Source organism: Vipera berus, assembly GCF_964194415.1.
Source record: "Vipera berus genome assembly, chromosome: Z".
Lineage (NCBI taxonomy): Eukaryota > Metazoa > Chordata > Lepidosauria > Squamata > Viperidae > Vipera > Vipera berus.
In genome coordinates, this window is record NC_138205.1 from 13,839,573 (window position 1) to 13,854,601 (window position 15,029).

General features: G+C 47.8%; 1 protein-coding gene across 2 annotated transcripts in view; it reads left to right on the forward strand.

The window, feature by feature from the left end:
* Window positions 1-15,029, forward strand: part of LOC308678283 (branched-chain alpha-ketoacid dehydrogenase kinase-like) — a 45,176-nt gene that overhangs the window by 5,085 nt on the left and 25,062 nt on the right. For both annotated transcript variants that reach the window (XM_081345386.1, XM_081345387.1), the window contains exon 2: window positions 7,537-7,619. The gene's annotated coding sequence lies outside the window, so the exon portion shown is untranslated. The remainder of the gene's footprint in view (window positions 1-7,536; window positions 7,620-15,029) is intronic.

Here is a 15,029-nt window from a genome sequence, read left to right on the forward strand (position 1 = left end):
ATTATTACTATTATTGAGGCCTTTGAGCTATGGTGCTGGAGAAGACTCCTGCGAGTCCCTTGGACTGCCAGGCGATCAAACTGGTCAGTCCTAGAGGAGATCAACCCTGACTGCTCTTTAGAAGGCCAGATCCTGAAGCTAAAACTCAAATACTTTGGCCACCTAATGAGAAGGAAGGACTCACTGGAGAAGAGCCTAATGCTGGGAAAGGTTGAGGGCAATAGAAGAAGGGGACGACAGAGAATGAGGTGGCTGGATGGAGTCACTGAAGCAGTAGGCGTGAGCTTAAATGGACTCCAGAAGATGGTAGAGGACAGGAAGGCCTGGAGGAACATTGTCCATAGGGTCGCGATGGGTCGGACATGACTTCGCAACTAACCAGTGGCGTAGCGTGGGGGGTGCAGGGGGGGCGGGCCGCACCGGGCGCAACATCTGGGGGGGGCGCGCTCGCACTGAGCTGCTCAGGGAGCCCCAAGGGCTGCACAGAGTTGGCTTGGCTCCGCTCTTGAGCTGCTCTTTCTTGCAAAGCAAAACGAGTCCGGCAGGTGAGATGGGCGGCCACATAAACTGAATAAAATAAATAGAAGCGCCCAACTCTCCGCCCAGGCTCAGGCCAACCGCAAGCGCCCCGCAGGCGCCCTGGCAGGCTTGGCCGAGCGAAGACGGACCCGCCGGCCGGCTGGCCTAGCTTCGTGTGCATGCGTGGCTTTATTTAGCGGGGCTCACGTGCGAGCTTGAATGCAGCGGCTCTTGCAGGTCGGAGCCCCGCCCAGCCGCCCTCGAGAGGGACCCGGAAGCATCCCGCATGCGCGCGACTCTTCTTGGAAAGTCTACGCCACTGCGGGGCGCGTCTTTTCGGCGGTGCCATGACGTCACCGGGTTAGGGGGCGCAAATTGCCCCGGGTGCTGACAACCCACGCTACGCCACTGCAACTAACAACAACAACATTAGTATAAGGCTACACTACAGTAACAAAATCGTGCAAGTCTAGATATGCTTCCCCCCAGCTCCCTCTTTATATTGATGAGAACCAGGGTGGGGTCTTGCCTGAGATGCTTTTTCAGGTTACAGTTCTGGCCCAGACTCAGGTTTCTTTTATCTGACTGTTGTCTTGGTTGTGACTCTTCCTCCTGTTTCTCAAGGTTTTTCCTTCTGCCCTTGTATGGGGGAGCCACCATGCCGATGTGATCCTAAAACAAGATTAGATTAGATTTCCGCCTATCGAAAGGAAGACAGTCATCCTTTAAGGTTGTCTGGAAAGCTCTCTTGGTTCATTATAAAACATCCCCAGATCGCAAGAGAACATTTGGGGATCAGCCTCTCTCTCTCTCTTTCTCTCTCAGCCCAAACCACCTTGCAGGTTTATTCAAAGGCTAGAAGAAAATTACTACTATGCCCTGCATTGAGAGGGGGACACCATGGGTATCAGAGAGATTACTGTCACAATATTACTATTATGTTACAAAATGGTGCTTAAGACGTCATTTTGATTGAAGGCATGTAGAAGACCCGGCAGGGAATGAGTATATGTGAGCATGCATGCAGAACCCCTTTTTTTCTTTTTCTTTTTTTTGCTCTGGAGGAAAGGCAAGATATGGATCAAATAAATAAGAACTGAGCAAAACAGGTGAATAAGGCTGTTAAAAGTTTTACTCTGCTAACTTTAGCAGTTTAAAGATGGAAGCTTAAAGGGAGATTTGGTAAACAGGTAGTCCCCGACTTGCAACCATTTGCAAGTTACAGTGGCCCTGACAAAAAGTCACTTATGGCCGTTTTTTCACACTTACAACCATCTCTGTGGTCACATAGTTAAAATTCGGACACATGGCGACTGGCCTGTATTTGTGACGGTTGCCGAGTCCTGGGGGGTCATATGACCTACATAATGATCTACAAAGCCCTACATGGCATGGGTCCGGAATACCTTAGGGAGCACCTGCGGCCGGCGTCAACTTCCCTCCGCCCAGTACGCTCCCACAGAGAGGGCCTCCTCAGGGTGCCACCAGTCAAAGAATGCCGACTGGTGGCCCCCAGGGGGAGGGCGTTCTCTGTGGGCGCGCCGGCTTTATGGAACCATCTTCCGGTTGAACTCCGGATGGCACCCGACCTTCGCTCCTTCTGGCGCGATCTAAAGACTTACCTGTTCGAACAAGCCGGCCTGGCCTGATGGGATGGGGTTGGGTTTTATTACTGTTTAATGTGTTTTAACCTATTGTTATAGTATTGGGCACTTTGTTTAATCTTTTTTAATTTTTGTATTTTGTCTTTTAACATGTATTGCCCTGTTCACCGCCCTGAGTCCTTCGGGAGAAGGGCGGTATACAAATAAAATTAATAATAATAATAATAATAATAATAATAATAATAATAATAATAATAATAATAATAATAATAATAATAATAATAATAATAATAATAATAATAATAATAATCCCCTTTTGCGACCTTCGGACAAGCAAAGTCAGCGGGGAAGCCAGATTCACTTAACAGCCACGTTACTAATTTTAACAACTGCAGTGATTCACTTCAAAGCTGTGGCAAGAAAGGTCGTAAAATGGGGCCAACCATACTTAGCAGCCGTCTTGCTTAGGCGACTGCAATTTTGGTCTCAGTTGTGGTTATAAGCTGAGGACTGCCTGTAGCTGCATCATTTATTCTTTGCTGGGTGCAAAACAAATTTCGGTCTGCACCGGCACACACCAGCAATAACTTTTGCATAGATTTTGAAAAGTAACTGCTGAATCTCTAGCGCCGATCAGAACACAAAGATCTGCTTTGGAGGAAGAGAAGGCAAGCAAAGAAAATATATATTTGTTTTGAGTGGCTGATTAGAGAAAGAACAGACGGTTGAAGTACACAAAGTAATGTACCCACATGAAAAGGAATGCAAATGCTTTTTGTTCCAGGCAGGCGTAAATCTTTGTTGCTTCTGGTGCTAAGACGATAGTGGAACAGAAGGTAGAAAATTCTAGAAATATTTGGAATTTCTTATTTGTGAATCCAAGTTGAATAGAACAGTATTTTTCATCCTTGGCCACTTTTTAAGATAGCTGGACTTCAATTCCCAGAATTCCCCAGCAATACTGGGGTTGAAGTCCACATTTCCTAAAGTGAGAAAGATTGAGAAATACTGAAGCAAAAGTGGGAACTAGTGTCCCATAACCCATCTGACACTTTACGATAGGCAGTGTGGGGAGGGAGGGAGAATGTAATTTAGTAATTAACAAAGGGGAAGAATTCTTGAGCATTTCCCTAGATCATGCTGGCCCAGGGATTCTGGGAGTTGAAGTCCGTGAGATAAAAGAGCCGAGGTTGCCTAACCCTGCCCTAGATTGAAGAATGAAGGGTGCAGAACAAGAGAAATAAGGGGAAGGGGACTCAAACAGAGGGAAAAAAGTGGGTATGTTAGATGAATAGAATAGAGCTGGAAGAGATCTTGGAGGTCTTCTAGTCCAGCCCCCCGCTCAAGCAGGAGAACGTATACCAGGGGGTAGGCAACCTTGGCTCTTTTATGACTCATGGACTTCAACTCCCAGAATTCCTGAGCCAGCATGGCTCAGTATGGAAACCTCTCCATTTCTCCTCAGCATGGCTGGCTCAGGAATTCTGGGAGTTGAAGTCCACGAGTCATAAAAGAGCCAAGGTTGCCTACCTCTGACTTATACCATCTCAGACAAGGGACCATCCAGTCTTTCCTTAAAAATCTCCAGTGATGGAGCGCCCACAACTTCTGATGGCAAGCTGTTCCACTGGTTACTTCTCCTCACTGTCAGGAAGTTATGTGCATCTTTCCAAAACAGACATTACAAACAACTCCAGCTGTTGAAATGAGAAGGTTTTTTTTTCTTTCTCCAGTGAAAGTATTTCTACAGGCCTCTTAAATTTCTCTTAGTTATTACTGTTACATTTAAGACTGGCTAACTGTACAGTAGTCCTCGACTTACAACAGTTCACTTAGTGGCAGTTCTAAGTTACGACGGCAGTGAAAAAAGTGACTTATTACCGTTTTTCACACTTACAACCGCTGCAGCATCCCCACGGTCACATGATCAAAATTCAGACGCTTGGCAACTGGTTCATATTTATGACAGTTACAGGGTCCCGGAGTCACGCGATCCGCTTTTGGGACCTTCTGTCAAGCAGCGCCAATGGGGAAGGCAGATTCATTTAACAACCGTGTTACCAACTTAACAACTGCAGGGATTCCCTCAACAACTGTCCGGACCGGTTTGGACTCCGACTGGGCAGTATCTGACGAGGGGGAAACGATGGGTCTGGCTGACATTATTTGGGAGGAGTTTGACCCTGTGACTCCGGATGAAGTAGACAGGATCATGGGTAGATTAAGTGCCGCCACATGTTTGTTGGATCCGTGTTCCTCCTGGCTGGTTTATGTGGCTCGGGAGGTCACACGAGGCTGGCTCCAGGCAGTGATTAATGCTTCTCTGAGTGAGGGGTACTTCCCTGCCACTTTGAAGGAGGTGGTGGTGAGGCCCCTCCTCAAGAAACTTGCCTTGGACCCAGCTATTTTGAATAATTTTCGTCCTGTCTCCAACCTTCGTTTTCTTGCGAAGGTTGTTGAAAGCGTGATGGCATGGCAGCTCCCGCTGGTCCTAGAGGAAACTGAGTATCTGGATCCGTACCAGTCAGGTTTCAGGCCCAGGTGCAGCACGGAAACGGCATTGGTCGCGCTGGTGGATGATCTCTGGCGGGCCCGGGATAGGGGTTATTCCTCTGTCCTGGTCCTATTAGATCTCTCAGCGGCTTTTGATATCATCGACCATGGTATCCTGCTGCGATGTCTCAGGGGGTTGGGAGTGGGAGGCACCGTTTTACGGTGGTTCTCCTACCTCTCGGGCCGTTCACAGACGGTGTTGGCAGGAGGGCAGAGGTCAACCCCGAGGCCCCTCAATTGTGGGGGTGCCCTGGGGTCGGTCCTCTCTCCCCTCCTGTTCAATATCTGTATGAAGCCACTGGATGAGATCATCCACGGTTTTGGGGTAAGGTATCATCAATATGCTGATGATACCCAGCTTTTCATCTCTACCCCAAACCAACCTAGTGATGCCCTTGACGTGATGTCCCGTTGCCTGGAAGCGGTACGAATCTGGATGGGGAAGAACAGGCTCCAACTCAACCCGGCCAAGACCGAGTGGCTTTACGTACCGGCATCTCGTGTAGTCCAGGATGTTCCATCTTTGGTTATGGGAGGAGAGGTGTTACCTCCCGTTGATAGGGTGCGCAACTTAGGCGTCCTCCTGGATGCACGATTCAGTTTAGAAGATCATACTGTATAGGAGTCGTGGCCAGGGGGGCATTTGCCCAGGTTCGCCTGGTGCACCAGTTGCGCCCCTATCTGGACCGAGATGCTTTACGTACAGTCACTCATGCGCTCGTTACCTCCCGTGTTGATTACTGCAATGCTCTCTACATGGGGCTGCCCTTGAAGACCACCCGGAGACTTCAGCTGGTGTAGAATGCGGCTGCGCGGGTTGTGATGGGAGCATCCCGATACTCCCATATTACACCCCTCCTGCGTGAGCTGCATTGGTTACCAGTTGCCCTCCGGGTGAGATTTAAGGTGCTGGTTCTTACCTATAAAGCCCTACATGGCTTAGGCCCAGGATATTTGCAGGACCGTCTGCTGCCAGGAACGACTTCCCATCGCCCTGTGCGCTCACACAGAGAGGGCCTCCTCAGGGTGCCGTCGGCCAGACAATGTCGGCTGGCGACCCCCAGGGGGAGGGCCTTCTCTGTGGGAGCGCCTGCCCTGTGGAATCAGCTTCCCCTGGAGCTCCGGTCCTTTCGTCGTGACCTTAAGACATTTCAATTCCAACAGGCCAACCTGGACTGATGATAATAGGGTTTTTAATCTGGTTTTAAGGTTTTATTGAATTGGGGCTATAGATATAGTTTAATTTTAATTTTAATATTTGTATTCTCTTGTATTTTATTGTTGTTAGCCGCCCTGAGTCCTTTGGGAGATAGGGCGGCATCTAAGTCCAAATAAATAAATAAATAAATAAATAAATAAATAAATAAATAAATAAATAAATAAATAAATAAGAAATTTTGTAAAATGAGGCAAAAGTCACTTAACAACTGTCTCACTTAGCCACAGAGATTTTGGGCTCAATTGTGGTTGTAAGTCGAGGACTAGCTGTATAAGAAATATACAAATCCGGTATATACAAATCCGGTAAAATGTATAAAATTTGAATCAGTAAGTGGATTTTCCTTTCCTTTCTTTCCCTTCCTGATAGAAACAGAGGCACCAATCATTGGAGTACAAGGAAGTTGGCAGGCAATAATGTAATTTGAGGGGGGAAAATTTTTTTTTCTCAATTTCTGTTGGGTTTGGGTGGAGAACTGCTTTCATTTTTTCCCCCCTGTGTTAAGCAAATTCAGTCTTCAAATTGGTAAAATTATCCAGTCCTCTGGATTGCAGGACTGCCCAGTTTGAAGGGAGGGCAATTGTTCTCTGAAACGTATGTATTTTTAAAAAAAAAACATTTTGGAGGAAATTTGCAACCTTAGCCTTTGAATGATAGGCAGGTTTTGACTTATGTAAGAACTGTGCCAAGCTGTTACTCAGAAAATCTTAGAGGATTTTGGTGCTCTATGTGGCTTTTGCTATGAGACAGTTGGGCAAGATCTAGCCTGCTGAGAAGATACGAGGTCTTTTATTTTTTTTAAAAAAAGAAAAAGAAATCAACAACTTCTAGGTGCAGGAAGAAGTTTTCCCCTCTTTTTCTTCCTCCAATTTAAAACAAAAAAGACATTATTGTTGTGATTCAGGGTCAGCCTGTGGGTTCGGCAGTTGGGTCGGACGACTCAGAGGAGGAGGAGGGGGGTGTTGAAGAGGTTGCTGAGGGGATTGGACAGCTTGATGAGAGCCCTCAGCCAGGCCCCTCTCACCTGTTCACGACGCAGACCCAGCTGTGTGAGCCTGACAGCGTGGATGAAGATGACCCACAGCTGGCCCTGTTCAAGGACGCCTGTCGCAGGAGGCAGTCAATCAGGAGTAAACAGAGGAAGGCAATGGGGGTCCTCGGAAGGAGGCAGAGAGAAGCCACGCCCTGAACTGTATTTAAGGGGGAATGCGTGGGAGGGCTGGTTTGCTGAAGGCAACCGCTTGAAAAGCTCCTGTTTCTTGGTTTGTGTCTTGTTCTATTTGTTTTTGTAGCAATAAATTTGGCAGGCGTAATTCCAGCCTCTTGCCTTCTTGTAAAAGGGGTTGTCCCTGCCTTTTCTGCAGGGCCGGTAGCAGGCTGGTACAGAACAATTATGGAGTCCTTGGTGCTCTCTGAGCTTGGAGGTTTTCTTGCAGACGTTTCGTTGCCAAGCGAGGTAACATCGTCAGTGCACACTGCAGACCTTACTTCTTTTTAGTATGCTGGATCTTCTTTCAGATGCTCACTCTACAAAAGCACCTTATGTAGAGTGTTTCTCAGTAGCATCCATCCATCAGCTATCAAGGGATAAAGCAGTCATGCTTTAGATGAGTGAATTGGGTCATCTCTTGTCACCTTTAGGGAATGCACAAAGGCCCTGCCCAAGGGGACAGCGAAAAACGGAAGCATCCACGGAGACATCCGCGTGACTTGTCCTCTTAAGAGTAAGTACTACAGATGCCGAGGGTGGTTGGAGTGGGATTTTGTTACTCTTGAGCAGATAACCTGGCGATTAAGGCAAGGTTTCCCAGCCGTGGCATTTTCTATGCATGTGGACTTCAACTTCCAGAATTCCACAGCCAGCGTAGACATGGAGAAGAATTCTGGGAGTTGAAGTTCTCACAACTAGAGATTGCCGGAGGTGGCCAATACTGGATTAAAGGCATTGGCTCAAGGGATGAGCATTGGTGAGTCCCAACCTTGAATCCCATCCTCAGCTGTTGAAGTTCCCTGGGTGACTTTGGACCAGCCACTCTTTCAACCCAGGACCTGAAGCGGCGAAGGTGATGGATTGAGAATGAGGAGATCCAGATTGACTGGGTGACTTTATTTATTTTATTTTATTGCATTTATATACCGCCCTTTCCCTGAGGACTCAGGGCGGTTTACAGGGAGTTAAAAATCAACCATACAAAAGTTAAAAACCGATTTAAAAAAAAATTAAACCAACCCTGTACGATTAAAAACCCCAATTAAAATAAATTTCTCCTCAGCCTGGGCCCGAGAGCTCAAAGAGCCAGGTCTTCAGGCCCCGGCGGAATGATCGGAGGTCGGGGGCAGTCCTCAGCTCCACTGGCAGCTGGTTCCAGAGGGCAGGCGCTCCCACTGAGAAGGCCCTATCCCTGGGTGTCACCCGCCGGCAATCTCTTACCGGCGGGACCCTGAGCAGACCCTCCCTGTGGGAGCGCACTGGGCGAAGGGCATTTGATGCCGGCAGCAGGTGTTCCCTCAAATACCCCGGACCCAGGCCATGTAGGGCTTTATAGGTGATAACCAGCACCTTGAATTTCACCCGGAGGGCAACCGGAAGCCAATGCAGCTCGCGGAGTAGAGGTGTTACATGGGAGTATCGGGAGACCCCCATTACAACTCGCGCGGCCGCATTCTGCACCAGTTGAAGCCTCCGAGTGGTCTTCAAGGGCAGCCCCATGTAGAGAGCGTTACAGTAGTCCAAACGGGAGGTCACAAGCGCATGAGTAACTGTGCGTAGGGCGTCTCGGTCCAGATAGGGACGCAACTGGCGCACCAGGCGAACCTGTGCAAAAGCCCCCCTGGTCACGGCTCCTATGTGATCTTCAAAATTGAGTCATGAATCCAGGAGGACGCCCAAGTTGCGAGCCCTATCAACGGGGGGTAACACCTCACCCCCCATCGTTAGAGGTGGAATAACCTGGTTAACCCGAGATGCCGATATGCACAGCCACTCAGTCTTGGCGGGATTGAGACGAAGCCTGTTTCTCCCCATCCAGACCTGAACCGCCTCCAGGCACCGGGACATCACGGCGAGGGCATCACTGGGTTGGTTCGGGGTGGAAAGAAAAAGTTGGGTATCATCAGCGTACTGATGATACCCCACCCCGAAGCCACGAATGATCTCGCCCAGTGGCTTCATATAGATGTTGAACAGGAGAGGCGAGAGAACCGACCCCTGAGGGACTCCACAAATGAGAGGCCTTGGGGCGGATCTCTGCCCTCCCGTCAACACCGACTGCGAGCGGCCCTGGAGGTAGGAGGAGAACCACCGTAAAACGGTGCCTCCCACTCCCAACCCCCTGAGACGCCGCAGCAGGATACCATGGTCGATGGTATCGAAAGCCGCTGAGAGATCTAATAGGACCAGGACAGAGGAGCAACCCCTGTCCCTTGCCCTCCAGAGATCATTCACCAATGCGACCAATGCCATCTCCGTGCTGTGTCCGGGCCTGAAACCCGATTGGTACGGGTCCAGATAATCAGTTTCCTCCAGGAACAGAGGGAGCTGATGCGCCACCACACTCTCAACAACCTTCGCCAAAAAGCGAAGGTTGGAGACTGGACGATAGTTGTTTAAAGCAGCCGGGTCCAAAGCAGGCTTCTTGAGAAGGGGTCTCACCACCGCCTCCTTCAAGGCGGCAGGGAAGACACCCTCCTTCAAAGAAGCAGTTATTACTGCATGGAACCAGCCTCGTGTTTCCTCCCAAGCCGCATAAGCTAGCCAGGAGGGGCACGGATCCAACAAACAGGTGGTGGTGCTCAGTCTCCCCATGATCCTGTCCACATCATCAGGGGAAACAGGGTCGAACTCAGTCCAGATAACGTGCTCAAGACTGCCCGATTCCTCCACATCAGACTCTGCCCAGTCAGAGTCCAGGCCGGTCCGGATCTGAGCGATTTTGTCCGCCAGATGATGACTAAACTCCTCGGCTCGTCCCTGCAAGGGATCCTCTCTCACCTCCTGGTTAAGGAGGGAGCGAGTCACCCTAAACAGGGCGGCCGGGCGATTATCTGCGGACGCGATAAGGGCGGCAAAGTAGTTAGACTTCGCCGTCCTTATCGCCGCAAGATAAGACCTTATAAATGTTCTTAACTGCAATCGGTCGGATTCGGATCGGCTGGATCTCCAACCGCTCTCTAGACCTCGTCTCCGACGCTTCATCTCCTGGAGCTCCACAGAGAACCATGGGGCCCAACGGGATCTGCGCCGGGTCAGAGGTCGCATGGGTACAACGCAGTCAAGTGCCCTGGGCCAGTCCCGTTCTTTCCGCCAACTGACTTCTCAGGGTTGTGTTGTGGGGATGAAATGAAGATTCCCCCTAAGTCAGACATGTCAAACTCAAGGCCTGCGGGCCAGATCCAGCCGGCCTGTGATGTGTTTAGTTCTGGCCCACAAGCAGACTAGTAGGAGGAGGTGATTGAGTATGTAGTGTGGGGGGTGGGGGTGGAGCTGAAGCTATAGCAGTGCCAGAAAGGCCTGGGGGACAGTCAGCTGGAGCTGCGGTGTTGCTGGGGCTCTGCTGAGGCGGCCTGGGGTGTGTGTGTGTGGCCGGCAGCCACACACAGTCTTTGGGGGAAGAGTCAGCCAGAGCTGCAGGGCTTGGTGGGGACCCCAGAATCAGCGGACGCAGCTCCAGTTGATGAGTGCTGCATGAAAAGGCCAGCTGGGCAGTGAGTGAACCCATGAGGGAGGAGAGGAAAGGATATAAGAGGAGGGGTTTTGGCGGGAAGGAGGATGAGTGAGGTGGGGAGAGAAGGGTATAGAATAGGAGAAGCTTCTGTGGGGCTAGCCTGAGGGATAGGATAGGATAGGATAGGATAGGATAGGATAGGATAGGATAGGATAGGATAGGATAGGATAGGATAGGATAGGATAGGATAGGATAGGATAGGACTCTGTGGGCAAGCCTGAGGGAGAGAAGGGGATAGAATAGGAGAAGCTTCTCTGGGGCTAGCCTGAGGGATGGGATAGGATAGGATAGGACTTTGGGCAAGCCTGAGGGAGAGAAGGGGATAGGATAGGATAGGATAGGATAGGATAGGATAGGATAGGATAGGATAGGATAGGATAGGATAGGATAGGATAGGATAGGATAGGATTCTGTGGGGCAAGTCTGAGGGAGAGAAGGGGATGGGATAGGATAGGATAGGGTAGGGTAGGATAGGATAGGATAGGATAGGATAGGATAGGATAGGATAGGATAGGATAGGATAGGCTTCTGTGGAGCAAGCCTGAGGGAGAGAAGGGGACAGCAACTGGCTCTTTGAGGGCAAACATAATGCTGATGAGACCCTCAATGAAATGGAGTTTGACACACCTGCCCTAGATGTAGCCTTCAGCTCTTGGAGGAAAGATGGAGTATACAGTTGCAAGAAAAAGTATGTGAACCCTTTGGGGTTACGTGGAGTTTTGCATGAATTGGCCATAAAATGCGCTCTAAACGTCATTTAAGTCACAACAATAAAAAACACTGTCTGCTTAAAATAATACTACACAAACATTAGCTGTTGTCATGTTTTAATTGAATATAAGATGGAAACATTCACAGTGCAGGGTGGAAAAAGTATGTGAACCTTTGGACTTAATAACTGGTTGACCCTCCTTTGGCAGCAATAACCTCAACCAAACGTTTCCTGTAGTTGCAGATCAGACCTGCACAACGATCTGGAGTAATTTTGGACCACTCCTCTGCACAAAACTGTTTCAGTGTAGCAATATTCTTGGGATGTCTGGTGTGAATCGCTCTCTGAAGGTCATGCCACAGCATTTCAATCGGGTTAAGGTCAGGACTCTGACTGGGCCACTCCAGAAGGCGTATTCTGTTCTGTTGAAGCCATTGTTTTGTTGAATTACTTGTATGCTTTGCGTCATTGTCCTGTTGCATCACCCATCCTCTGCGGAGCTTCAGTTGGCGGACAGATGGTCGTACGTTTTCCTGCAAAATGTCCTGATAAACTCTGGAATTCATTTCCCCATCAATGACAACAATCAGTCCAGGCCCTGAGGCAGCAAAGCAGCCCCAAACCATGATGCTACCTCCACCATGTTTTACAGTGGGGATGAGGTTTTGATGTTGCTGTGCTGTGCCTTTTTTTCTCCACACATAGTGTTGTTTGTTTTTCCCAAACAACTCAATTTTGGTTTCATCTGTCCACAGTATATTTTGCCAGTAGTGCTGTGGAACATCCAGGTGCTCTTTTGCAAACTTCAAACGTGCTGCAATATTTTTTTGGGACAGCAATGGCTTCCTTCGTGGTGTTCTCCCATGTACTCCATTCTTGTTTAATGTTTTCCTTATTGTAGATGTGTCAACAAAAATGTTAGCATGTGCCAGAGATTTCTGTAGGACTTTAGCTGACACTCTAGGATTCTTCTTTACCTCATTAAGCGTTATGCGCTGTGCTCTTGCAGTCATTTTTACAGGACGACCACGCCTAGGGAGAGTAGCAACAGTGCTAAACTTTCTCCATTTGTAGACAGTCTGTCTTACCGTGGACACATGAACATCAAGGCTTTTGGAGATACTTTTGTAACCCTTTCCAGCTTCATGCAAGTCAACAATTCTTGATCGTAGGTCTTCTGAGAGCTCTTTTCTGCGAGGCATAGTTCACATCAGACAGTACTTCTTGAGACCAGTAAACCCAAAACAGGTGTGTGTTTTTAAAGGGCAGGACAGCTGTCAGCAACACATCCAATATCATCACACTGATTGGAGTCAAGGTTGGCTCACTCCTGGCTCCAATTAGCTCTTGGAGAAGTCATTAGGCTAGGCGGTTCACATACTTTTTCCACCCTGCACTGTGAATGTTTACATGTTATGTTCAATGAAAACATGACAACAGCTAATGTTTGTGTAGTATTATTTTAAGCAGACTGTGTTTTTCTATTGTGACTTATATGACGTTTAGAGCGCATTTTATGGCCAATTCATGCAAAACTCCACGTAATCCCAAAGGGTTCACATACGTTTTCTTGCAACTGTAAATCAAATAAATAAACAGAGGTGTGAATCCAGTCATTCTGGCTGAATCTATCCTCAGACCCAATTTAGCAACTATCTTAGTTTCTTTCCTTGTTTAAGGAAGCTACTGAATTTTTACTCATGAGATGTTTACTATTACCCAGCTACTCAGAAGCTGTTCCTAACGTAACACCCTGAGCTGGAAATATAGGCTTACATTTCAAGGGAACTACTATTTTTTTTAAATGGAAACAGATTACAGGTAGTCCTTGACATACAGTCATTCGGTTAGTGACCATTTGAAGTTACAAGAGCACTGAAAAAGTGTCTTATGACCATTTTTCACACTTACGACTGTTGCAGCATCCCCATGGTCACGTGATCAAAATTGGGACACTTGGCAACAGGTTCGTATTTATGACGGTTGCAGTATCTGGAGGTCATGTGATCATCTTTTGCAATTATCTGACAAAGTCAATGGGGAAGCCAGATTCATTTAATAGCCATGTTATTAACTTAATAACTGCAGTGATTCACTTAATAACTGTGGCAAGAATGGTTGTAAAATGGGGCAAAACTCAGTTAACAACTGTCTTAAGTCGAGGACTACCTGTACTCTGTTTTTTTCCCCCATGACAAATGTTCAGAAGAGCGTCCTCAAGGATATATTCTGTATATCATTAAGTCTGATGTTTGTTTACCAAGCTGTGTTTGCTTATGCTGCCCTATATAGATTATTCTGTTTGTTCCTCATTTAAACCACGCCTTTAATTTGCCCTCTGGGACACCTTGTGTTCAGATCACAATTTTTCGGTCAGGCTGAAGATTCAGCAAAGGAAAGTAAATGATCACAATGGCACAGAAATATTCCGTTGTTCATGACTGCTTCTGCTTTGTTTCTTATCTGTTATTTTGCACCATTCCTATGCCAGCATGGTTAATTAATTCTGGGCAGCTTGCGTGTGTAAAAAAAATCATAAAACAATAGGGCATAGTCAAGTAAAACCCGCCAGTAACGGGTTGCTATTCCCAACCGTGACTGGTGTTTTGCCTGTTTTGGTGCCAACATATCACTGCCCAGCCTTATGGAATACGTTGCACCCCCTATAAAGATGGCTGTGTCCTCATTACCATTTAGGAGAGAAATAACCACAATCCAAAAGGATTGTCATCATTTCTCTTCTAAATTTTAACAAGGAGGGAGCCATCTTTGCATTGGGGAGTGCAACGTATTCCATAAGGCTGAACAGTGACATGTTGGTGAGGAAGGGGGTCAAAACAGTAGACAGCAGTCATAGCCTTCATAGTTGAAATGGGCTTGATTGTCCCCAGAACAGCTGAGTAGAGTAGAGTAGAGCAGAGCAGAGTAGAGCAAAGCAGAGTAGAGCAGAGCAGAGCAGAATAGAGCAGAGCAGAGCAGAATAGAGTAGAGCAGAGCGGAGCAGAGCAGAGCAGAATAGAGCAGAGCAGAATAGAGTAGAGCAGAGCGGAGCAGAGCAGAGCAGAATAGAGCAGAGCAGAATAGAGTAGAGCAGAGTAGAGCAAAGCAGAGCAGAGCAGAGCAGAATAGAGCAGAGCAGAATAGAGTAGAGCAGAATAGAGCAGAGCAGAACAGAATAGAGCAGAGCAGAATAGAGCAGAGCAGAGTAGAGCAGAGCAGAGCAGAGCAGAATAGAGCAGAGCAGAATAAACAGAGTTGGAATGGACCTTGGAGGTTGTCTAGTCCAACCCCCTGTTTGGAAACCCTATACCATTTCAGACAAATGATTGTCCAGTCTCTTCTTTAAAACCTCCAGTGTTGGAGTATTCACCACTTCTGGAGGCCAGTTGTTCCACTGGTTAATTGTTTTAACTGTCAGGAAGTTTCTCCTTAGTTCTAGGTTGCTTCTCTCCTTGACTAGTTTCCATCCGTTGCTTCTTGTCCTGCCTTCAGGTGATTTAGAGAATAGCCTGACTCCCTCTTCTTTGTGGCAGCCCCTGAGATATTGGAACACTGCTATCATGTCACCCCCTAGTCCTTTTCTTCATTAAACTAGACATACCCAATTCCAGCAACCGTTCTTGATATATTTTAGCCTCCAGTCCCCTAATCATCTTTGCTGCTCTTCTCTGCACTTCTCAACATCTTTTTTTACATTC